This window comes from Protopterus annectens, chromosome 1.part1, assembly GCF_019279795.1.
Source record: "Protopterus annectens isolate FY-2018-M chromosome 1.part1, PAN1.0, whole genome shotgun sequence".
Classification (NCBI taxonomy): domain Eukaryota; kingdom Metazoa; phylum Chordata; order Ceratodontiformes; family Protopteridae; genus Protopterus; species Protopterus annectens.
In genome coordinates, this window is record NC_056726.1 from 67,552,230 (window position 1) to 67,577,652 (window position 25,423).

The following is a 25,423-nucleotide window of genomic DNA, read 5'->3' on the forward strand; positions in this document are numbered from 1 at the left end:
GGATTGGTGTGTTGTGTAGGTTGGAAGATAATAAGTTTTGTTTTGTTTGGGTTGACTATTAGTTGCTCATCAGTGAGCCAAGATTTGACAGAGAGGAAGGAAGCCTAAGTTTGTTGGTGTAGTTTCTGGAGGGAAGAGGAGGTACAGACTAATGTAGAGTCATCTATGTACTGCATGACTGAAAACAGTGGCATAGAGGTATAAAGGTTATTGATGAGTATATTTAACAGAGGACCAAGAATGGGTCCTTGTGGAACCCCTATAGTAACTGGGAGCAGAGGTGATAGTTCCTGGTGCCATTTAACTGCCTGCTGTCTCCCTGTTAGGTAACTATGAAATCATGCAATAGTGGATTGGCTAAGATTTAGTTCTGACAGAGCTTTTATGACCTTGTTATGATTAACCATACCAAAGACCTTGGAGAGGTCTAGGAAGATGGCTGAGATGTATTTACCCTTATTTCTATGTCCATTAACTAGGTGAGTGAATGACATGAGAGCAGTGGTTCTGCTATAGTAAGGCCTGAATCCATGCTAAGTGTTAGTGAGTAGTTTTTTAAGGGTTGAAGTGTTCCATAATTTGTAGGTGAATGCACCTTTCAAGTATGTTAGAGAGGAGAGACAGTATAGTCATGGGATGGAAAGTTGTTATGTCTTTTGAGTTGTCCCCTTTATGGATGGTAATAATTTGTGAGACCTTCCAGAGGTTTAGGAATAGTTTTTTGGAGAAGGAGCGATTGATAAGGATGGTTACAAGATATGCCATTGTATCAGTGGCAATTTTTATGAATTCATCTAGAAGTTCATCTGCAACCAGTGTTGTTGAGTAAAGCTGTTATCATTAGTAAGCTGTTTGTGGTTTTCATTGGGGTCAGGTCAGCTTTGAGAATTTGCTAGTGTAAGTATGGATTCAGTACAGAATTTGTTAAATTGGGTGGCAATATTAGTTGAGGTGTCTGTGGTTGCAGGAGATGGAGTCTTAGATTTCCCTGGCTGATGAACATTATTAATAGCTGTCCAAAACTTTCTAGGATTATGTTGATGTTTAATTTGTATGCTATGACTGTAGTTTATTTTGACTGTTCTGATATTTTTTTTGGTTTTGTTTCTGAGTTCAGGGTATGCTTGTTTTTAGTTTATTGATTTTGTTTTGTGCCAGTTGGACCAGACTTTATCTCATGCATGAAGCAGAGACCTGGTTTCTTTGCTCAAACAGGGTGCATCGTTAGGCTTAACTAATGGTTCTAGGTGGAACATGGGAGTTTAGTATGTTTAAGAATATGGAGCTGAAGTACCTAACAGCTTCATTAAGGTTGAGCTACTTGATGGGATGCCAATTACAAGCTTTTAGTGCCAAGATGACGTTAGATGGGATGAAATTCTTTTTATGTATTTGTTGGAAGGTGGCGGGTTTTTCCTAGAACTTGGTGGTGTCTAATTATATAGGTTGGCAAGTGGTCACTCAGGCTGTCAGGTAGGCAGCCTGATTTACTTATTTGGAATGGTTTATTTGACAGTATCCAGTATAGGATAGACTGTTTGTTGATTTGTCAGTTGTAGTAGGAGATTGGATTAACTAAGCAAATCTGTGGAGGTTTATAGGAGTAGTGGGTACATTTGAGTTACATGGTGTCCAGTCAGTGTTGAAGTCACCTAGAATAATGGTTTCATGAGGGAGTTTCTCTGACATCCATTTGAGTAGTTTCTCAGGGGTGGATATATTATTACCAGTTGTGAAGTAGCAAGCTATATTCATAGTTAGCAAGTAAAGTTTCAGTGGGACCTAGGGCTGGAGTTGGTATATCTAATGTAATGACATTTAGTTGGCCTTTAAATAATAGTGTAATACCTCCTCCCTTTTTGTTTATTCGGTCTTTGCATATTGGTGCCAAAACTATTTGTGATAATGGAGTAGAGAAATGAAATTGTTCCATTTTCTTTCACTTGTGAGTTTTGAGAGTGGAAATTACACAGGCAAAAAAAAAAAAAAAACAAACAAAAAAAAAACATGCATAACAATTATATTGCACAAAACAAAACGTAAGCTGTGTTTTCATATTTGCTGCAAACATTACAAGCAGCATGGGACTTCAAGCTGGATTCAAACCTTAAATCCAATTTCTTGTATCTTTAAAATTATTTCATTTACATTTTGCCCTACAGTTATACTTAGGTGAGCTGTGGAACGTCTTCTCTTGCTACTGTTCAGAGTGCTGTAGCAAAGCGCACCAGTGCCATTCTGAAATGTACTACTGTTGCCATGAAAAATAAAATTTCTAAATTTGTACCGTGGGCAGTGAATACTTTTTCAGCACTTTGAAATGCTGCCAGTCATTAGTGCTCTTTGCCAAAACCTGCACAAATGAGAAGAAAAACAAACAAAAAAAAATAATTAAAAGCAAAAAATTGCCATTATTAACAGATAGTGGGGAATAATGATGAAAAGGCAATGTGGTGAAGTTTCCTAGATCTGTGTTTGTTACAACCTGATCATATGCTCAGAAAATATGCATTACCTCTGTCACACAGCACATTATCTGGAACTGAACCCTCAGCTCAGTGGAATAGCAACACATACTCTGTTGTGGTTTTAATCCCTCTGTGCCACCAACACTGGACCAGGATTTCTTCTTTTCTCATTTACTTGAACATGCACAGATCAATAAGATATTGACAGATACTTTACATTTATAGCCCATGCCATTTTAATGTCAAATTACCAAAACTGGCAGCTATTTCTTTCTTTGTTTTCTGAGCATATTCTCCACATCTAAGCTTAACTACAAAAATGCAATGTCATGGCCATTTATTTGCATTTTTGCTTCAATGTGTAATATAGATGATCAACATTTTAGCCAGACTTGAAGCAGAGGATAGACAGCGTGCTGTTAGTACAAGGATGTCAATATTGTTAAGGTTGTTCTCATAGCACTCAAAGTGCTTATGCCTTTTTATTGTAAGTCTACTCAGCATGATACAAACACTTCAGGAAGAACAGTCACTTCAGTATTGCTTGTTTTTGTAGTCAGAGCAATCACACACAGTTGTTAGCCATTAGCACCTAGCAACCGTGATTGCTCCTCCATGCAGTCCTAGGGTGCATACATCCAGTTGTATAGCTATCTATACCCCATGCTTACATCTAGTACACCAAGTGATTATTTTGGTATTCATGAATGCTAATGATTTCACACCTCATTTGCATCTTCACAGTGCTCAGAGGGCTGAATCTACACCATAGCAAGGTAATGGTGTAGCTATGGAAGTGGAAGGAGGGGAGACTGACTGGATACAGACAGAGCATTACTACTAATTACTTGGATGGGGTTTTCTACAAATCACTGCACTATTTCATGAGTTATGTTTGTCCTCTACATAAACAGCTTACATGGTCATTGTTTGAATTTATTTCAGTATGTAAGGGAAAAATAATTTTGCAATGTATGCAATTTTAAAATATCACTGCTAGTATACTGCTCATGTAGCAGTTCTTGCTTTGCTGTCCAAGTTATAGTTGCTTCACAGTATTGTGTTATCATTTGCTATTGTGTGACAGCCTTGGCTGTGTGTGTGACTCATTGGGAAGGTATGAGTGACACACCGGATTAAGCAGTGTCTGTGATGGTAGATCTGTTGGGGAGGTCTGGCATCCATTTGTCTTTGGTGTCACCCTTACCCTATTGCACCCCCTACCCAATGAGAATGATGATTACTCTGCCATGGGCTTTGTTCATATGGGTTTTGTCACTCGTCTGGTCAGGATAAAACAGACAAGCAGTTGTGGGTTTAGTTCAAGCACCTTTATTACACAAAAATACATCAGGAATGAGGTTTTGTAACTTAAACTTAAATAAACTTATAAACAGACTGATTACTACGCTCATACATGTTAACACTGTGGGTGTTCTCTCAAAATGGCACTGCTGCCTGCACATGCTCACTATTTATATGCATGTGCCTTCGTATGGAAATGCTTCTTAAAGGTACATAAACAAGCTCTGTTCTACATCCTCCCTCTTTGAGAAATAGCTCATACATCAAATGACAGTATTCAATGACATGCAATTATACAGAAATGATCTTTTGACATGCAATTATACAGAACTAATTCTTTAACATGCACTCATACAAAATCAGACACATATAAAACGATCATTCCCAGGTTGCTGTGTATTTCACACTAGGCCTTGAAATACGAACTGACCATGTAACATAAAAGTCAGAATTTGATCTAGCAACAGGGACTTTGGTATGAACATTGTCAGCTCTGAGATCTAGAGTCCGTATCACGGGTATGATGCTGCGGTATCATTTCTGATACAGGAAGAAGCCGCCTGTGGTTTCTCCTGTATTCTATACCCTCAGATTCCACTAAGTAGGATCTCAGCTCAGCACATATACCTCTCACTTGACCAATTCAATCAAAGCTTTTTCCCATTTGCGTCCTCACTTTCTCTCCTTTTTTAACAGATGACGAAATCTGCTTGTTTTATCATAGCTGGACTTTTGAGAAGAAAGCTTTTTAAAATGTTGGGCTTTGATTGCTCTGTTCTTTTTAGCATTAAGCACCAACAAACTAGAACTGATAGGCAAGGTTGTTCTGGTTTTACTAGATAGAAGTCCCTGAACAGGCAAGCCAAATAGGTTGCCATAGGATATATTTCAGAAATTAAGCAAATTCAAGAAGATATCAGTATTGTCACACTTAGACCTCTCCAGTAATAGGTTCATAGGTGAGTATTAGGCTAATGCCCCTGGAGCCTTTATAAGCCTAGCCCATAGGATTACCCTGGCATTGTACCACCCGACCTTAGTTCCCAGTGCCACTGTCGAGTAGAGCCACTGGGGTGATTCCTGGGGTGAATTTTGCATTTTCCATCCACTCATCTAGATTTTTCTTGAAGAGGGCCAGTGAGGTGCTCCGTTTAACACGTATGGGAAGTCTATTCCATAGCATGGGCAGTCTCTGGGTCATGAACCTGTCCCACCAGCACATTATGTTGATTGTGGCAATGAGGTTGAGGACTCTGGAGCATGTGATGTGGAGGGATTGGGATTTCTTTATATGTAGTATTTCTAACAGAGCTGGGTCAGACATGACTTTGTATGTCAAGCAGAGATTGCATCTAAGTAGGCGATATGAAACAGAGAGTAGTTGGAATTTTTTGAGTCTGTCGATATAGGACAAGTGTTCAAAGCCTAGGATCCTCTTTGTGAGGAACTTTTGCAGCCTCTCCAGTTGTTGCAGGTGTCTAGTGAGGTGCATGCCAAATGGGGCATTGTACTTGATGATTGGCCTAATGAGGGAAAAGTAGAGGGAGACAATGACCTCTTTCTTCCTGGATGCAAAACCCTTAGTAATGAGATGTACCACATAGAAGGACTTTCTGACCACAGTGGCAATGTGGTGGTCAAAAGAGAGGTTGCTGTCAATCTGTGTTCTCAGATCTCTTATAACACTTTCTGTGCTCAGTGGACTACCATCAATGTGGTAATTCATGGGAACTGGGTTTTCCCAAAGGGGATGACAACACATTTTTTGGCATTGAGCTTAAGGTCATGGTTCTGACAGCAGTCATTGGTCTCAGTGAGGCCTTTCTGTAGTATGTCAAGATCACTTGGGGAGTTAATAATGGCACCCAACTTGCAATCATCTGTGAACTTTGTCAGCCAGAGTCCCTTCATGTTGCCTTGGACTTTTGAGAAGTAGATATCAAACAGGAGAAGACACAGGACCGATCCCTGTGGGAGTCCACTCATGACTGGTCAGCAGTCTGACTTGGAGTCAGCTACTTTAACACTGTGAGTTCTATTTGTGAGCCAGTTTCCAACCCACCTAGTGATATAGGGGTTGATGCCTAACTTAGTGAGTTTTTTATGATTCTTGAGTGGGGGATGGTATCAAAGACCTTAGGCATATCAAGGTAGGCTGTATGAACCACCTTGCCTTCATCCACAGCTCTCGTGACTGACTCAAAGAAGTCGAACAAGTTGAGCAGACATGATCTACCCTTCACAAAACCAAACTGTGTGGGATCCAGAGTTTGGAGATTCCTTATATCCTTGTTTATTAGGTCCATGATGATGCATTCCATAGCTTTTCATATCAGACTTGTCAGGCTAATGGGGCGATAGTTCCCAGGGTCTGTATTCACTCCTCCTTTGTGGAGAGGGATGACTATAGCAGTGTGCCATTCGGTAGGGACAAAGCCTGAGGTGAGGCTCTGATTGAACAGGCCACACAGGTGATGTGCCAGTTCACTTTGTAGTTCATGTAGAACACAACCAGGGATATTGTCAGGTCCCATAGAAGCTGTATTCTTGGCCTTGGAGAGTGCTATTTTAACCTGTGCAGCAGTAATACTGGGTGGCTGGGAATCTACTGGTATTGTGATTGATCCTTTGGGGGAGGAGAGAGGGGTAAAGTTGGCGCTGAATCTGTCAACCAGTATATTGGCAAAATCTTTTGTCCTGGTATAGGAGGTACCATTGTGCAGTAGCTCAGAGCAAATCTGGATATTACTGTGGAGATTCTTTACATAACTAAAGAAGCTTTGTTGAGGCTGATAAGGCAGTTTTTCCAGTCTTGGGACTTCACCTTATTCCACCTCATTTTCCTCTTTTTTTTGTAGAGTTTGTTTATGGCAGGGGACCACCAGATTGGCTTCCTTTTTTGGAGGAGAGTGCCTGGGTTCTATTGGGTATGGCAAGATCCATGTATTTGTGTATGTGTTCATACATTGCATTAGTGTATGATTCTGTGGTCATGCAACTATTCTCCATTTACATGGGTGCCATAAAGTTAGTCACCTCTGTTTCTAGGAGCCCAATGTTAGCTTTGGAGAAGTTTTTCATGGTGGTTACCTTTGCTGGGGGGTGGATGGGTTGTGGATTTCCAAGGTGATTAGTTTGTGGTCGAATCTAACCATGGAGGACTGGACTATTGCTGTAGAGCAATATTCGCCCATGTTAGTAATGACCAGGTCAAGGATGTTGCTACCTCTAGTGGAGGTAAGAAAGAGCTGGTCCAGGGCATTGGAATTAATGAATTCCAGGAAACATTGGGCAAATGTATTGGTACATGAGTAGTTTTTCCAGTTAATGGAGGGGTAGTTGAAGTCGCCCAGTATGAGAGTGTTAGGTTGGGCCCTAATATTCTCCAGGGTGCTTAGGAATGTGGAGTGTGAGTCTTGGGACATGGCTGTAGATCTATAACAGGCTACGACCTAAATTGTTGTCTTACCCAATGTTAGCTTCACCTGAATTATCTCTGATGCGTTATGTTGGGCTACCACTCTGGAGGTGTGCCCATCTTTTAGGAATATGGAAACACCACTGCCTTTGGAGCTTCGGTCCAAGTCCTGGGGCTGAAAGGTATGGAATGAGTTATAGCCTGGTAGTGCAGCGGTGGTTTCTACTGCCTTGAACCAGGTCTCTGTTATAGCACAAATGTCGATGTTCTCCATTTTAAGGAGTGCTTCGAGTGAGTGCATTTTGAGAGTTAGACTTCTAGCATTGAACAGCATGACTCTCAGATTGCATTTTTTTGTTGCTGTTATGGTGGTAATTTGGTCTTTGGAACACCAACTAAAAATGCACTATAGGGGTGGCAAGAGCCTTGGCCAGTATCCAGAAGCTCAGGGGTGACAGATGCAGACCATCTTTGGCAAAGCATCGAGGTCTGTCAATCATGTTATCACAGGTAGACAGATACTGGATAGCCTTAGAATGACAAAGTTTAGCCAATTGCTGAAATCAGTAATTTTCTGCTTGGCCTGTGGTATCATTCTGGGTGATGGCAGGATGCTGCTCAGGGCTAGGGTCATACCCACCTGGGCTACATGATCTGAGAACTTCTCCATGTCTCTTTTCATGTAGTCCAGGGAGGGACATCTCAGGTCATTCACACCCACATGTACAATGACAGAGTCATATTTGCTTTGCACTCTGTACTGCATGTTCAGCAAGGCCGTTTGACTGTGGGTATTCAGGGCGGGTTCCTATTAGAATGACGAAAATGCATTTTGTTGAATGCGTTTTTGTAGACACATACAAAGCAAACAGGCAAAACAGCAAAACGGCTGTTCAGCGATTTCTTTTCCTGGGAAAGAAGTCGCTTGACCGCTTTGTTGCTTTGCCATGTTCTGCAGTGTAGTGTGGTCCCTTGTCCGGTACAGCTCCTGAGCATGAATGTACAACAGTTACTGACCTTAGGGTTAGGGTGCGGGTTAAGGTAAAGGCATATGTATGAAAGTGTTTACTGTTTTTTTTGCGTTAGATGTATGGTTAAGTTACATGTGTATGTGTTTTCAGCTGTTTACTTTTATTTTGGGGGGGGTAGAATTAGGGTTAAGGTAAGTGTGTATGTGTTTGGAACTGTTTACGTAAATGTGCAAGAGTTACTGACCTTAGGGTTAGGGTGCGGGTTAAGGTAAGTGCATATGTTTTAAAATGTTTTTTTTTTTTCCATTAGATGTATGGTTGGGTTATGTGCATATGTGTATTTAGTTGTTTACTGTTTTTTTTGGGGGGGTACAATTAGGGTTAGGGTACGTGTGTATGTGTGTGGAAGTGTTTAATGTTTTTTTTTTTTTGGTTGGAACAGCAATTACTTTCCCTAGGAAAGAAATCGCTGTTCTGTGGTTTCAACATTTTCAGCTTTCGCTGAAACTGTGTCAATGAAACATCATTCGCTTTTTTCAGCATTCGATGTTTCAATATAGACCCATTCAGGACTTCTAGTAACATGGATAAAGTCCCACTCATTAGCAAATCTCTGAAACAATTGACTAGTAAACTGGGTACCGTTGTCAGAAATAGCTGTGTGTGGACAACCATGGACTGAGAAATGATGTTTCATCTTAGTAATAACAGCACTGGACATTAAGTTAGGTAGCAAATCCACTTCAAACCAGTTTGAATAAGAGTCTACCCATCACTAAGTAATGCTGATTGTTCCAATCAAATATATCAGTGACAGCTGTTGACCAAGGTAGTTCAGGAATATGGCTTAGATGAAGTGGATCTTTTTGCAAATGTGGCTTAGTACTATTACATACTGAACAAGAAGAAAACACTTTATCAATGTCTTTCGATAGAGAAGGCCAAATTACTAGTCCTCTCACTTGGTAGCATCAGAACCTGGGTGGCCACAATGCAAAATCTGAATGTTGTAAGGAAGTAGGAGCAATAACTTTAGGACCTTTGAAAATGAGGCCATCTTCCATCAGCATCTCATCTCTGTATGGAAAATAAGGCTGCATTTGTGGCAGTACACAGGATTGCTTTGATGACCATCCTACAATGATGAAGTGGTTGAGATTTTGCAAAATGGGATCAGTCTTTCTGTGATCTCTCAGCTCAAGTCTCATGGTAGAAAAATTACTCACTTCCATGACATCAAAGTCAAAATTCTCTGCATCAAGCTGTTCTGTGGTATTTCTGGGTGATCTGGATAAGGTCTCAGCCAGATAAAGAAGTTTGCCTTTTTTATAGACCATTTTGAAATTATTCTTTTGTAATCTGAGCATCATTCTTTGTACTCTTGCTGGAGCTGAATGCATAGGCTTCTTTAAAATAATGACTAGAGATTGATGATCAATTTTTATTTGGGTTGCTTGGCCATAAATATAATCATGGAACTTCAAACATATGAAGACAATTGCCAAAAGCTCCTTCTCAAATTGAGCATACCACATCTTAGTTTGGGTAAGAGTTCTAGCTGCACAAGCAACAGATCTGCCCTCTTGAAGAATAACTGCACCGAGACCGAACTTTGAAGCATCACAGGAAAGACCTACTGGTTTGTGGACATAGGTTCATAGGTAGGTTCATAGGTAGGTACTAGGCTGTCGGCCCAAGGGCCTAAGTAAGCCTAGCCAACAAAGTTCTCTGGCTTACGCCAACCCAAGAAAGTTAATTTCCTGTATCCCCTGTTGAGCAGAGCCACAGAAGTGATCCCCGGGGTTTATTTCCTATTTCCCATCCACTCATCAAGATTTTTCTTGAAGAGTGTTAATGAGGAACTTCGCTTGACATAGATGGGTAACTTGTTCCAGAGTATGGGAAGTCTCTGGGACAGGAATCTATCCCTCCAGCAAGTCCTGTTTATTGTGGTGACAAGGTTTAGGTCCCTAGAGCATGTAGCTCGGAGGGATTGATATTTCTTTAGGTGTAGCATGTCCAACAGCTCTGGGTTTGACATAGCTTTATATGTTAGGCAGTGATCACCTCGGAGTAGGCGATATGCTACAGAGTAAAGCTGGAGTTTTTTGAGACGATCAGTGTAGGGCATCTATTTGAGGTCAGTAATTCTCTTTGTGAGGTACTTCTGTGGCTTTTCCAGGTGCTGCAGATGTCTTATGAAGTACATTTCAAAAGGGGCGTTGTACTCTTTAATGGGTCTAATGAGTGTTGAGTAGAGAGGAACAATGACCTCTTTTTTCCTGGATGAGAACCCTTTTGTGATGAGATGTGCCATGTAGAAGGATTTCCTGACTACTGTGGCAATGTGATTATCAAAAGAGAGACTACTGTCCACCTGGGTTCCAAGGTCTCTTATCACACATTCGGTGTTAAGAAGACTGCCGCCTATGTGGTAGTTCATGGGTACAGAGTTTTTACCAAAGGGGATAACAATGCAATTTTTGGCATTGAGCTTGAGGCCATGGCTCTGACACCAGGCATCTGTCTCAATGAGGCCCTTCTGTAGGAGGTCCACATCATTTGGGGACTCGACTATAGCTTTTAGTTTGCAGTCATCTGTGAACTTCATTAGCCGAAGGCCTTCTTTGTTAGCCTGTATTTCAGAGAAGTAGATACCAAACAGAAGAGGTCCCAGGACTGAACCCTGTGATACTCCACTTGTCACTGGTTTGAAGTCAGATTTGGAGTCTGCAACTTTTACAGTGTGGGTTCTGTCAGTGAGCCAGTTGGCAACCCATCTTGTGACATAGGGATTTATACCTAGTTTAGTGAGTTTAGCTATAATTCCTGAATGGGGGATGGTGTCAAAAGCCTTGGCGAGGTCAAGATAGGCAGTGTGAACCACCTTACCCTCATCTACGGCTTTGGTGACTGCCTCAAAGAAGTCGACCAGGTTCAGGAGGCAAGATCTGCCTTCCACAAACCTGAACTGGGTGGGGTCCAGAGTTTGGAGGTTGCCAATGTCTTTGTTTATGAATTCCATGATGATACGTTCCATGGCCTTGCAGAACAGGCTCATCAGGCTAATAGGGCAATAGTTCCCAGGATCAGTGGTGGCTCCCTCTTTGTGGAGTGGGATAACTATTGCTGTGCACCATTCAGTGAACACAAAGCCTAATGTGAGGCTATGACTGAACATGGTGCTTAGGTGGGGAGCCAGTTCATTCTGAATCATACTACATCATAGTATCTTAATATAAGAGGGTTAACAATTTGCTGTTTGAGGTTATCAAATGCTCTCTGATGCTCTTCTAACCATGACCAGGCAACATTTTTGCATGTCAGCTCTCTTAAAGGCACTCATAACGCACTAAAGTGAGGGATAAATTTGCCCAAATAATTAGTCATACCAAGGAAACGCTGTAAGGCTTGGGCATTGTCTAGAACTGGCATCTCAAGAATGGCTGCTTGTTTAGAAGGATCTGGTCATAAGCCTGCACTGGTAAATAAATGACCTTCATAAGTAACTTCTGGCAGTCTGAATTTACATTTCAGAGGAGTAAGCTTCAAATTCACTTCACCAGCTCTGTCTAGAACTTTCCTGAGGTTTCTGTCATGCTCTGCTTCACCATTGCCTCCATCTAGTAAATCATCAACTATTATTGCACACAGATAGCCTGAAAAAATTTGCTCCATTGCATGCTGAAAGACTTCACTGGTAGACTTTATTCCAAAAGGCATCCTGAGGAATCTGTATCTACCAAATGGTGTGCTGAATGTAGTCAGTAGTGAAGATATGCGATCAAGCATTACTTGCCAAAATGAACTCTTTGTATCTAAGACAGAAAAAAACAGTGGGATTTAGCATGAGGGTGGCAATCTCTTTGACTGTACGCATAGGATGATGCAGTCTTGTTAATGCTTTGTTCAAGTCCATTGGGTCAATGCATATTCTGATTTCATCTGAGTTTTTCTTATGAGCAACAACCATGGAAGACACCCATTCAGTTGGTTCTGTGACTTGACAAAGCACACCTTGCTGCACTATTTTGTCTAACTGGACCTTGACTTTGTCCTGCATAGCTATTGGAACTGTCCTTACTGGTTTGACCACTGGACTGACCTCTAGGTCTACCTCCATGGAGTAAAGAACTGGAAGTTTGCCTAGCTTGTCATTGAAAACATCAGCATACTCTGAGAAAATAGTGTCACTGATGCTGGAACTGGAACATGTACTTCTTTGGAAAAAGAAAGCAGTTTCATTCTTAAACTGTCTCTGAGACCTAATAATGACTGCACAAGTCTTCTGACTACATAAAATTGCAAGCTGTAACTGTTCCCAGCCAAAAAGCATGAAAGGACTACGGAGCCTTTGTTTTGAACCTCTTCACCTCCATAAGCAACAAGCTTCACACAATTAGCCAAATTAAGTTGTTCACTAGCTGTCACTCTAGCAAATGTTTCTGCTGACATTAAATTACATTTTGAACCAGTGTCTACTTTGAGCTCCATGGGTTTAGCATTGATCAGGACAGTACAAAATACTTTGTGCTTTACCGACAAATCTACAGCATTAAACTTTTTACTAACCACTGATACACCATCTACATTGAAAGTAGGATTGTATATTTTTACATGATCAGCTTACTTTTTTGAGTGACCTTTCTTAATATCTGAATGAGCCTTGCCTGATTTACAAAACATTTGAAAGTGGCTCCATTTTTTACACCTGAAGCATTGCTGACCAAATGCTTTCTTTTAAACTTATGATTGGCACCACAATTATGACAGTTAACAATAAGACTTGATTTGGGTTTTGCTGACTCCCCCTTTACTGCACTCACCATGTCCTTTTTACTGATCTAGTCTGGAACTTGCTAGACAGTTATGATTCCTCCCAAGGGAACCCACAGGGGTTGTAGCTGCCATGTGTTTAGGTCTGTTTCTGCTTGCCACGTGCTGCATGCTGTCTACTCTTGCTCTAGAGGTTGCTGAAACCATGCTGTTATCACTTGCAAGCATACTTGTGTGCCTTTCTGTGAGTTCATGGATTTGACAAATCTCTATGGCTTTGCTCAATTTTAAATTACTGTCATGAAGCAAAATATTTCTCACTGCAGCACTATTAACACCACACACAAGCCTGTCCTTCATTAACTCATATTTCAAATCACCAAATCTGCATGTTTTAGCCTTATTTCTCTAGTCAGTGATATAAGCTGCAAACATTTCACCTAGCTTTTGGTTTCTTGTGTAAAATAAGTGCATATCTAATGTAACATTTGCCTGGGGTTGCGCATTTCTCTAAATTTATATTTCAAGCACTCAGGGTCCTCTCTTGAGTCAGCTGATACAACAATATGGCAGAGTTTCCCCCTCTTCTGCATATACTTCTGGTGCATACACAAATGAATGCTGTCTTTCAATGGCTTCTGACCCAGCAAAGTTAAGCAAAATTAATGCTCTTATACATGCATCTTTGTCAGAAAAAGCTGCTTGTATGAAAATATCGTATTCCTGTTCAGATACTCTCCAATTCCCTGCTATATTATGATCAAATACAAGTGGACTGAATTTGCAAAATGGCTCTGCCATATCAACACACGTTAGTGAGGGTGCTCAAAATTATGTGTGAATATACACACATATAAAAATGCCAGAAATTTATGCCAGAACTCCTAATTATGCCCAATAAAACATCAGACTCTTTGGAATAACTGCACTTTGCCAAATAAGTCTCCGTATCACAAGAACACTTTAAAATCACTCCACTTTGTAAAACCACTCCTTATCAGTGTAAGAAATACTTCAAAATGACTGTATTTTGTGATTAAAGTGTACATGACACAAGAAGCTTATAGTAAGAAACACTTTGAAATGAATGCACTTTGCAAATAAACTGTACACAGCACAGAAACTATTCAAAATAGCTGTACTTTAAGAAATAACTCTATACAGTGTAAGAAACACTTTGAAATAGTGACACTATGCGAATAAATGTACACAACACAAGAAACTTTTCAAAATTGCTATACTTTGGCTGCACTTTGCAAGGTAACTATACTTTGCACACAGCAAACTCTTTGAAATAATTGCCATGTATTAAGGCACATACTCTGCTAACACTTTGCCCACTTTAAGATTCTTCAAAGAACTCTAGTTATGCTTTGAATGGCTTTGATCAATGCAAAATAGTAGTTTGTGCCCAAAACACGTTCATTTACTAAAAAAACATGCAGTCACCTTGCTATTTAAGCTTACTTTGCCCTTTTATTGTACTCGCTATGCCCTTTTAATCTCTTATCATGCTCAATATACTTTTCTTGTGCTCGTTTTACTTTAAATATGTTCGTTATGCAAATCAAAGGTAATTCTGATCCCCCATATAAATATTTCTGCTAGTTTTATCAAATATCATAGTTTTGAACATTTTGTTTAATTAATAATGCATTTTGTGCCATTCGTTTGATTAATGAGTTTTGTGCTACTCATTTAATTAATAATGTGTTTTGTGGCTTACAAATGCTCCGTTTCATTTTCTTTGCAAAATAAATCATTTGTGCAAGTTCTGGCTACCTTAAGTTAATTTCTGGCCCTTTTCAATCCTTTGAGCTCTGTATTACTCAACCAGCCCTGTCTGCCTCCACCTTCAACTCTGCCCCTCATGGCTTGATAAAGTTGCACTTTCAGTCCTGGTTCTGACACCATGTTGCTTGTCCAGTCAGGATAAAACAGACAAGAGGTTGTGGGTTCAGTTCATGCAGCTTTATTATACACAAACACATCAGGAATGAGACTTTGTAACTTAAACTTAAATAAACTTATAAACTGACTACTACACTCATACATGTTAACACTCAGGCTATTCTCTCAAAATGGTACTGCTGCCTGCACATGCTCACTATTTATATGCATGTGTCTACATCTGGAAATGCTTGCTAAAGATATATACATACGCTCTATTCTACAAGTTTGACTTAGGCTTACATATATGTCTGATGCACAGAGTGGATAAGTATGTAACTGACAGTATGCAGGTAATTTAGTTTTTAACACATTTGTTTGTATAGTCCAGGTTCCCCACTTACCTTGACTTTACTGCAGCTATGTATTGTGTGCTTTGGGGCTGTTTTTGTCTGCTGCTATCCATACACTGACATTACCTGGATAAGTAAATTTGTGGACATCAGATGACATCATTTTTAATGTTTTATGTACTTAGGTTGCTATGTGGTGAGTGTGTGTGCTATCATTTTCCTTTTACATGTTGAGTGTGTGCTCTGACCTTTGAGTCTTAGATGGTGAGTGTATGAGCTACCCTTTGCTTCTTTGCCAGGGCAAAGGCATATTGTGCACACTTACATCTGTCAGCTACCACCGTAGCTGGAGGTTCTCCCTCAGAATCCTTTTTATGTGCTGGAGGTGTTAACCCTGCCTGTGGTCCAGGAATGTGTGGTTCTAGCTCTTGCTGTCTCTGTTGCAGCTGTTTCCTTAAGATGATATTGTGCAACATGGCACAGAGTGTGAGAAATTCTGCACATGTACATGGGATTTACTGCAGGGCACCCCTAATGTGTCTAGAAAGTGGAAACGTGACTTCAGCATGTCAAATGCATGCTCTATGATGTTTCTAGTTTGACTGTGAGCATTGCTGTATCTATCCTCTGTGGGTGTGTGTGCATTTCTGATGGATGTTATGAGCCACTATTCCAGTGCATAACCTGCATCACCTAGGAGATGGCATTGTGGAACATCACCCCTAGCAAATGTTGTGTACAGGTATGAGGTGGACTAGATGTGTGAGCCATAGTAACTGCCTGGATTGTCTACACAAACATTGAGGGTGATCCCATGGGCATTACAGGCAACCTGGCAGTTGATTGAATGGGACTTCTTCTAGTTAATGTATGTTCTTCTCAGTTCACCAGGTGGGGCTTTTATTTCTATGTGAATGTAGTCTATGACCCCCAAGGCTTCAGGGAAGTGTGCTACAGCAGAGAATTCCTCTATTATTCTTACTCTCTCCTCTGGTGTGTTTGTGTGTGTGTGTGTGTGTGTGTGTGTGTGTGTGTGTGTGTGTGTGTGTGTGTGTGTGTGTGTGTGTGTGTGTGTGTGTGTAAAATTTATGTACTCCCTTGCATGTTGCAGCATAACATTAGAATATTGGTGAAATATTCTGCAAGCTGAGGCCGGTGATATGCCTGGAACATACCCTGAGGGACTTTATAATTTACCAGTAACTAATATTCTTAATGCCGCAAATACCTTAGCTTTCACTGCCATAGATTTTCCTTGATTTCCTGGGGTCTGAGGTAGAGATGGCAGTTGTAGAGTTCCTGTAGTGTTTCCCCTATCAACCCTGTATTGCTCTACTATTTCAATATCATGCAGTTCATAATATGTTAAATGGGGTCTGATCACCCTTCTCTTTGGACGAGGTCTATCAGCTGCACATATTTTAGCCTGTTGCACATACACATGCAAGAGAGCAGCAGCAACTAACATTGCTTTTCTTTCTAAGTGTCATGGTGGCTGTATTCCACTAGATTTTGGTATTCAAGGAAAAGGGCTACTCCATCTCTACATGTTTACTTTGAAGTTTCCTGAATGGATCTGCCATCATGTATTGGTTAATTAGCATCTAATTTAGCTGATTATGCTTTCATTAGCATACTGTGCTTTCTACCTTTGCTCTGCAGTTCTACACAATAGCAGAGCAGAAATAAACCATTGATGAATCCAGCCTGTAGTTTTTCAGTCTTCAGCAAATGATAAGGTCTTATACCTGTAGAATAATCAGACTGATTTTCTGACAGGTATGGCTGTTTGTGACAAAAAGAAAAGATGAAGAGCTATCTGAAGAAACAGGAAATCTAGCCCAGGGATTCAATTAACTCTGTGTAGGCTTAGTACAAAGCCTATATGCAGTTTACAGTTTTTGTGTGATGAGCAGCAGTGCTTATCACATATGCATGCCGTGCATCTCACTTACATGGATACAAGTGAAGTTTCTTGCCCACCAAAAGTGTTGTTGGCCAGGAAACCATGTAAAGCAGCACAAACACATTCAGATTTGCAGACAAGTTTACCTATGGGCAAATTTGTTCAGCAAGATAGCCACAATTACTACTAGGTCTAAAATTAAGGCAATGACTACAGTACTAACACATTATAGAACAGTGTCATCAGTGTAAAGTACAGTGCAAACATGTTTTTGACATTCTGAAATCAAGAGTCCATAGGCTTCATTATAAATACACTAGTTTAGGGAAGTGAGTATACTGGAAAGGGCCACAGACATGAATGGTAGGAATGAAGAATAGGGAAGAGGACAAGGGAAACATGGTAATGTACACCAGGTAATGGCTTGTCAATGTACATACACCCCAAAGACAAGACAGCTGGAGCATGAACAGTAAGCACATATGCACATAATGTAGTATGTACTGCTGTTTACGCCTCCTGTGTGGGTATATTCATATCATCGCACAGTTATTGTACATTATGTGACTGTCAGACAAGTCACATATCAATGGAGATGACTGGTTGTGATATAAGCTCCCTGACATGATCACTGGAGAGGACATTTATCAAGGATGGTATACACAATAGGGGGTATGTGCATACTATGAAGATGTGCAAAATGCGTTGCTTGAATATGAATGTAATGTCAGCATAGGTCTCGACCAATCAGGACACATTTCAACAGGCTCAATGACAACAGTAGGCAGAAGCACACACTGTCATGGACAATACATACATTTTCTGCATGAACACAGTTGTACAACTGTAATGATTTATCAATAATCTATAAGGGGAATCAAGCATACATTCCTCAAAAATGGCCACTTTTTGGAGGTAAGTGGGACACTCTTACATCTGTAGTTTAAATTATAAGCAATCCTGGCTAGTTGAGAGGCTTGCATGATACATATATGCTACAGTCTACACTTGTAAGAATATAACCCATGCCATCAATGTCAATGAGCTGGGTATTTACTGAGTGCATCACAGCAGGACATGTCACACATACATCTTGTATAACACCTTGAAGGGAAGTCTGCACATCAACTCTTAATATTTATGCATCACAAAGAATATTTATGAATGAACAAAACAATGTGTGGATGCTCACTGTGGCAAAAGTGATACAATGGAGTAAATCATCCCTGGAAGATGTGTGGTGAGGTACATGCAAAAAGGTGCATTGTACTTAATTACTGGTGTGATGAGGGCTGAGAACAATGGGACAATAATGTCCTTTGAAGTGGATTGCCTGCCCATACTCAGGAGTTGTGCTACCTACGAGGGATTTGTCATCACTGTGGTCACATGCTGGTGAAAGTTCCTCTTACTCTCTACCTGAGTACCCAGGTCATGTGCCAGTTGGTCTGCTCATAGGGGTGTGCTGTCTATATTGTCATTAGCTTGTGTATTTGCTTTCAAAAAGGAACTAAATATGTTTTTTGTTCATCTAGTATGTCTCCATGGCTCTGGCAACAATCATTTTTGTGTGTTAATACTTTCTGCACTAAATCAATGCAGTCATGCAGCTCTACCAATATCACATAATTACATCAATTGCACAACTTATGCCTACATGTTTTTTATTGGAAAGCTGTGTTTGAGTGGCCTGATATCACATAAGGACACATTACAAATGAGTTGGTTGTGGGACATGCAGAATAGTTGCTGACACAAATGCTGATAAGTCACACAATGGTACTGGTGACCACCTCTGTAATCCTCGGGAATAGCAATGCAAATGTGCGTAGAATGAATTCCACAAGGCAGCAACTGAATCAAAACATAGCATATTTTTGTGTGTATGACAGCATTACAATATGCGGATGAAATTAGACTTACGTGCCCGTGTAATCACTATGAATTTATATTGACAGATGTCACAGAGCATTTAGGTGTGGTAGGTATATGCACACATGTGCCATACTGCATGTGTCACTGTGATGGTTGAATGAGAACTGCATCAAATGTTGCTCTGTCCAATAGAAAAACACATGCCTTACTAAGCCAGCAATATAAATAATATCATCCCATGTCATCAGTTCTCAGGAGGCATATTACTACAGCTGTTATGGAAGGAAATGTAATCAAATGTCAGCAGTGGCCATCAATAAATTACTTCACATCACAGATTGTAATACCCTCTTGTAGGCCTACCATACATCCACACCAAAAAACAACACATGTTGATAATAGTAATATTGACATATAAAATGTTCATATGGTCATAGGACATTACTAAGCAAATGGCCAACATCACATACAATTCTATCCATTATTACACCATTTAAACCAAACTCCTTATATCTATATGATAGAAGATAGTAAGGCTATGTGCATATGTGTATATTTGTTTGATTGCATTACACACTGTCTCTGTCCATATGTGGCATGTGCACTACCCCATGACAGAATTAACAATCACACATCCAATGGTCTGGAGATGGCTTGTAGAGGCTAATGGAAAGACTCTGCATCATGATGTGTGTATGCATCTTTGACATGATGGCATCCTACACTCCTCTGCAGGAAGGATGTCACATATTCAGTGGGAAAAAGGGGGTGCTGGATGCATGGGACTACATTAAAAGTGATCCTAAGTGGTAGTGAAATGAAAAGTGATTCCAAAGATCATACAATGATACAATGACCATAATCTACCACCAACCACAAACACAGCAGTAGACTGGATCTGATTTGAACATTACACCTGTGTAGGTATAAAAGCTGGATTCCATGCAATGTAATGATAGCGCCAGCACATATGTCGGACTTTAATACTGTCACTTTGCACTTTATGGAGTATGACAGTATCATTATATGCTGAGAAGAACATGTTGGGCGGAGTGTCTGACATGGAACTGGTGTCACATCTTGATGTAAATTTGTCTCAAAAATAGTATTTGAATGTATACACACTCAAGTTGCCTACTGTCATATTAGAACTCCTAAATATCTAATTACAGATGCTGGAAAATACAGTACTTAACTTTACTGCCACAGTCCATGTTTGGCTTGAATGCTGTCAGAGTGCACTTTATACAGAATGACCTCATCAGTGTATGCTACAAAAAGATGTTTGGAGGAGTGCCTTACATAGCTGTAGACTCAAATGCTATTATAAAATTATCACCATACTGATTGTTGAATGCACACACACACACACACACACACACACACACACACACACACACACACACACACACACACACACACACACACACACACACACACACACACACACACACACACACACACACACACACACACACACACACACACCACTTGACTGCAGTGAGTCTAGAACTCCTACCTATCCACAATACTTAATACAAGCACAACAGCACAAATCTGGTTTTGATTGTGTCAGACAATACTTTATAGATGATGGCATCATCTGTGTCTGGTGAGAAGAAGTTGGTAGTAGGACTGTCTCACATAATGTTCAAAAATGGTCTCTAGATTGTGAACTAACTGAACACAAGCACACATATCAGTTGTATGCAGTAAGACTGGCTCCCCTACCAAACAATTTACAGAATACAGTACTTAATGTAAGCACTACAGCAGAAGACTGGCTTTTATAGTGTTAGACAACACTTTATAGTCGATGACATCAATAGTGTAAGTTTGTGAGAAGACGATGGGAAGCCTGCATGGAATGGCTATGTAGGCATGTATGACTGTCAAAATATTTGTTCTTCACAAGACTCATACTCTTATGATTATGCACACACCATTTGATTGCAGTGAAATTAGAACCCCTCCCTAAGTATACAAGCTAGAGACCTCAGTACTTAACAAAAGTGCCACAGCACAAGTCTGACATTTGCACTTTTACCAGATAATTTATAGTGGATGACAGCATCATTGTGTGTTTGAGTGAAGATGGAAGGCCCGAGTGAAATAACTTTGTAGGCATGTACAACTGTCAATATATTTGTTCTCCAAAGAACAAGATTGATAAAGTAGGATACAGATTCATACTCTTCTGATGATGAGCACACTGCAGTGAGATTAGAACCCCTACCTAACTAGTAACACAAGTTAGAGAAATCAGTACTTAATGCAATTACCATGGCAAAACTATGTCTTTTGCATTGCTGCTGGACAATTTATAGTGGATGACATTGTCATTGTATATTTGGGAAAATGTTAGTAGGCCTGTATGAAATGGCTATGTAGGCATGTAGAGCTGTCTAAATTGCTGACAGTAGAATATAGACTCATGCTCTTCTGTGTATGCACACACACACACACACACACACACACACACACACACACACACACACACACACACACACACACACACACACACACACACACACACACACACACACACACACACACACCAGTTGACTGCAGTCAGATTTGAACCCCTACCTAATGAGTTATACAAGCAATAGAAGTCAGTATGTAATGCAATCACCATGGTACATCTCTGACTTTTGCACTGCTAATGGACAATTTACAGCAGATGACATCATCACTGTATGTTTGGGTGAAAATGTTGGGAGGCCTGCATGAAATGGCTATGTAGACATGTATGACTGTCAAAATATTTATTCTGAATGGAACTGGATTGATAAAAGTAGGATACAGACTCATGCTCTTCCTACTATGCACACAGACTTACATATACATACAGATGCACACATAATGACATCATTATTTCATGATGTGGGTATCATATTTTTTTATGTGCGTGGTGTGCAAAGTGTGGAATTTGTAATTTCTGTTGTGGTTCTAATGTGCAGCTATACTTTAAACTACAGGTTCTCAAACTAGAAGCAATGAGCTGTTAGGAATGCATGTTGCAGAAGTGAGACATATGCACCTGTTTCTCAATATGTTGTGTACATTACACACTTACAGTCTCTCTCTCTCTCACACACACACACACACACACACACACACACACACACACACACACACACACACACACACACACACACGGTTTTAGGATCAGCATGGAGACAAATGTGCATGTACATGTGTTTATATTTGTGATGAACTGATGTCCACATTAAGACGTATAATAAACATTCTCAGTGTTTGTTGTTAGTATAAAGCTCTAGATGCTGTAACAATGCAGTTGTGCTATTAATTTTTGTAGTGCAGTTGACATTTGGGAACTACTACTGATATATTCATTTTCAAGTGCAAGGGTGCAGGGCACACATGAGTCTGGATAAATATGTGTTCAGTCACTAACAAGTCCCTTCTCTTTGGTTGAGTTTTTACATAGATTATAACGGGTTGAAGACTAACTGGGAAATAAACATAGTAATACATGCCAATCAACTCTTTTCATAGCACACCACTGAGCAACTGGTTTGTGTGATTGATGTTAAAGTGTCTGCATATGTGAGATTCATATTTAATGAATGCAACTTGAACATGAGAAGTACTTATGCATGTAATCTATGGCAGAAATTGCTCACAGATAATATAGTGTTTATACTGTAGTTTATATTGGAAATTTTGTGTCATAACTTTTATGACATTAGGTTCTATTGCTATTGCGTTCCCCATTTGCGAGGACTTAAGCAATGAGCAAATGCAGGTCTCTGCTTAATTTGGAAAAAAGTGATTACAAACACACTAAATGGTGAGGTGTGGCTGTCAGCCTTTGAACAATATGGAGTAAGAAAAACACCTACTGCCAAGCTTTCTCTGTGATGGCAGGTGAAAAAGCAGGGAACTCATATTTTGAGGACAAATGACAAGGGGTTCGATTACAGCTCAATCTAACGTTTTTTTGCAAATGTTGTCAGGATGACATTATATAATTAAATGTGATTATTTTTGCAAATGTGAGAGGCAATGAATACAATGAAGCACTGTATAAAAAATGAACACCAATTTATAAAAAATTAACATTAGTCAGTTGATTTATGTCAACAGTACACATATGGATTTGCATTTTTATACATTCTGTAGTCTAAGTAAATATTAGAATAAGTCTGTAATATTATTGCCTTTACTCTCCTATAGCTGTGCATTCCTTTATTGCAGGTAGTTTAGGCAGCATTGCGTGGAGGTAACTGCACCATGCCATGGGACATGAAAATCCATTCCACATCACTCAGCATTGGTGAGCAATGCCAAACTCTGTACAAATGCAGAGGACAAAAAGTGAAGGCCTTTATTAGGGATTTATTATTGATGTGTGTTGTGTATGATTCTATTTTTGACCAGATTAAAGGTGCGAAAATGGGGTAGATATGAAATGGTGAATGGGGGGTAGTCAGGGGGAAAAACAAAGAAGTAATATAGGAATTTGCAGGACGGAATTAGGAATGAACCATAGCTATCCACTTCTTCAAAAGTGTAATATGAACATGGGTAGAAGATTCGATGAATTTGGACTGCCACCACAACACAGATTGGTGACAACAATGTGATCATGTTGTATAAGGTCCAAATCAAATATGTTGAGAAGACACATGTGCAAAGTAGCGAGTTATGTATGGGATAATTTCCTTTTTTGGGATAGGTGTCCAGTTTTTTTTTATTTTATTTCAGTAAGAGCAGAATTTTGGGTAAGGGACATAGTTATGTCAGGGACAGGTAAGTCAGGTAGGTAAGGAAGTGGGTGCAGACAAACAGGACAAATAAGTCAGAGGCAGGGATGGTAAGGGACACAAAAGTTTGGGGGACACCAGGATTGGGGATAGGGTGGAGACATTGTAGTCCCATGCCTGTCAAGGATGGAGACAGTGAGAATCTAGTCCTTACCCTCAGAACTGTTATCACTGCCCCCTTCCTCAGCTTCCAGCTGGAGTGCTTGATGTTTTTGTTTCCTCAGCTTATAACCAGCATCTTCTCCATATGGCTGAGGGATGCAACAATGGCATATTCTATGACCTCACACACTATGCCTGGCAGCTCCTGGTGGGTGACAAAATCCCCACCTCCACCAATACCCTGGAGGGTACCACTGCATCAGCTGCTGGGGTAATGCTACCTGATGTTGAGGGCCCAGGTAGTGCAGGGGCTGTAAAGACAGTACTGCCATGTTGCATCCCAGATGTGATGGATGTCAGTGCGACAGCAGTTGGAGAGGTGGCAGGCTGAGACACTCTGGTTGGCCTACTTTCGTGTGGTGGAAATCATTTTGTTGGTTGTCAGAAAATGATGACATCAGAACATTGTGATCATACATATAAAAATAAAAAGGAGAGATGAGAGGTTGGGTAAAAGAAAAAAAAAGAGAAAACTAAGAAAAAAGCTAATTAGGTAATACAATAAATTACTACAAAAGAAATATATTTTTACTTTTATGTTAACCATATTTTTTAAAACTACAAAATAGGACTGTAATCCTTGCAATATGCATATATTGCACACATGCTTTTACAAATAATACAGATTAAGTTAACAACATGGCATTTATGCAAATTTTGTTGAAATTAATATTTTTAATTATTTTGCTATGTATTTGTTACCTGTGGGATTTGAACCTACATCTGACTATACTATTATAATTGACTCCTTCAATTCCCTTGAGCTAAAAAATGAAGCATGCATACATGATTTTACAGTTAAGTTATGCATGCTTAATTTGCTACTAATGTATAGAACAGTAATACTTTTAATAAAATAATAATTTGTGCTCCATACATACCTCTTGCATCTCAGTCATTCTAAATATTCAGCATGGGCTTCCCTGTTTGCTGAAATCTCCTGGTCAGTTATAAAATAAAGAGGAGAGAAAAAGAGAAGAACATTATACATACCTGTCTTGGCTATCTCCAGCTTTGTATATAATTTAAGGTATCTTTATCTGTATACTTACACAACTGTGGAATTTCAGCAATCCTAAATTCATCCAGCCACTGGTTTAGTTCATAGGTTAGTACTAGGCTAAGTGCACTTGTGGGCCATTTTAAGCCTAGCCAATTGCCCCATGTGAGAATCAAACCCTGCCAACCTCCCACCCCTGTTGTTGTGCCTCCTTATGCCTTATCAAATTGTTGTAATGGTGCCTGCATTGTTGTCCGGTGTGCGGAATGACAGTCATACTGGAGACAGCCTTGGCAAAACTATTCCAAGCTTCTGATTTATATTGAAATTTGGTATAGTCACCCTGCAAAAGCCTATGGCTATGGTACTTTACAAGGAGTTCAATGAATATTCTGGACTCTACCACCCCATATCTGAGCCCTAAGTTAAACCCCTTCCTTCTGAGCTCCTGCCATGTCAGCACAGGTCATACAGCAACAGTTAAAGTATTTTATTATTAATTTATG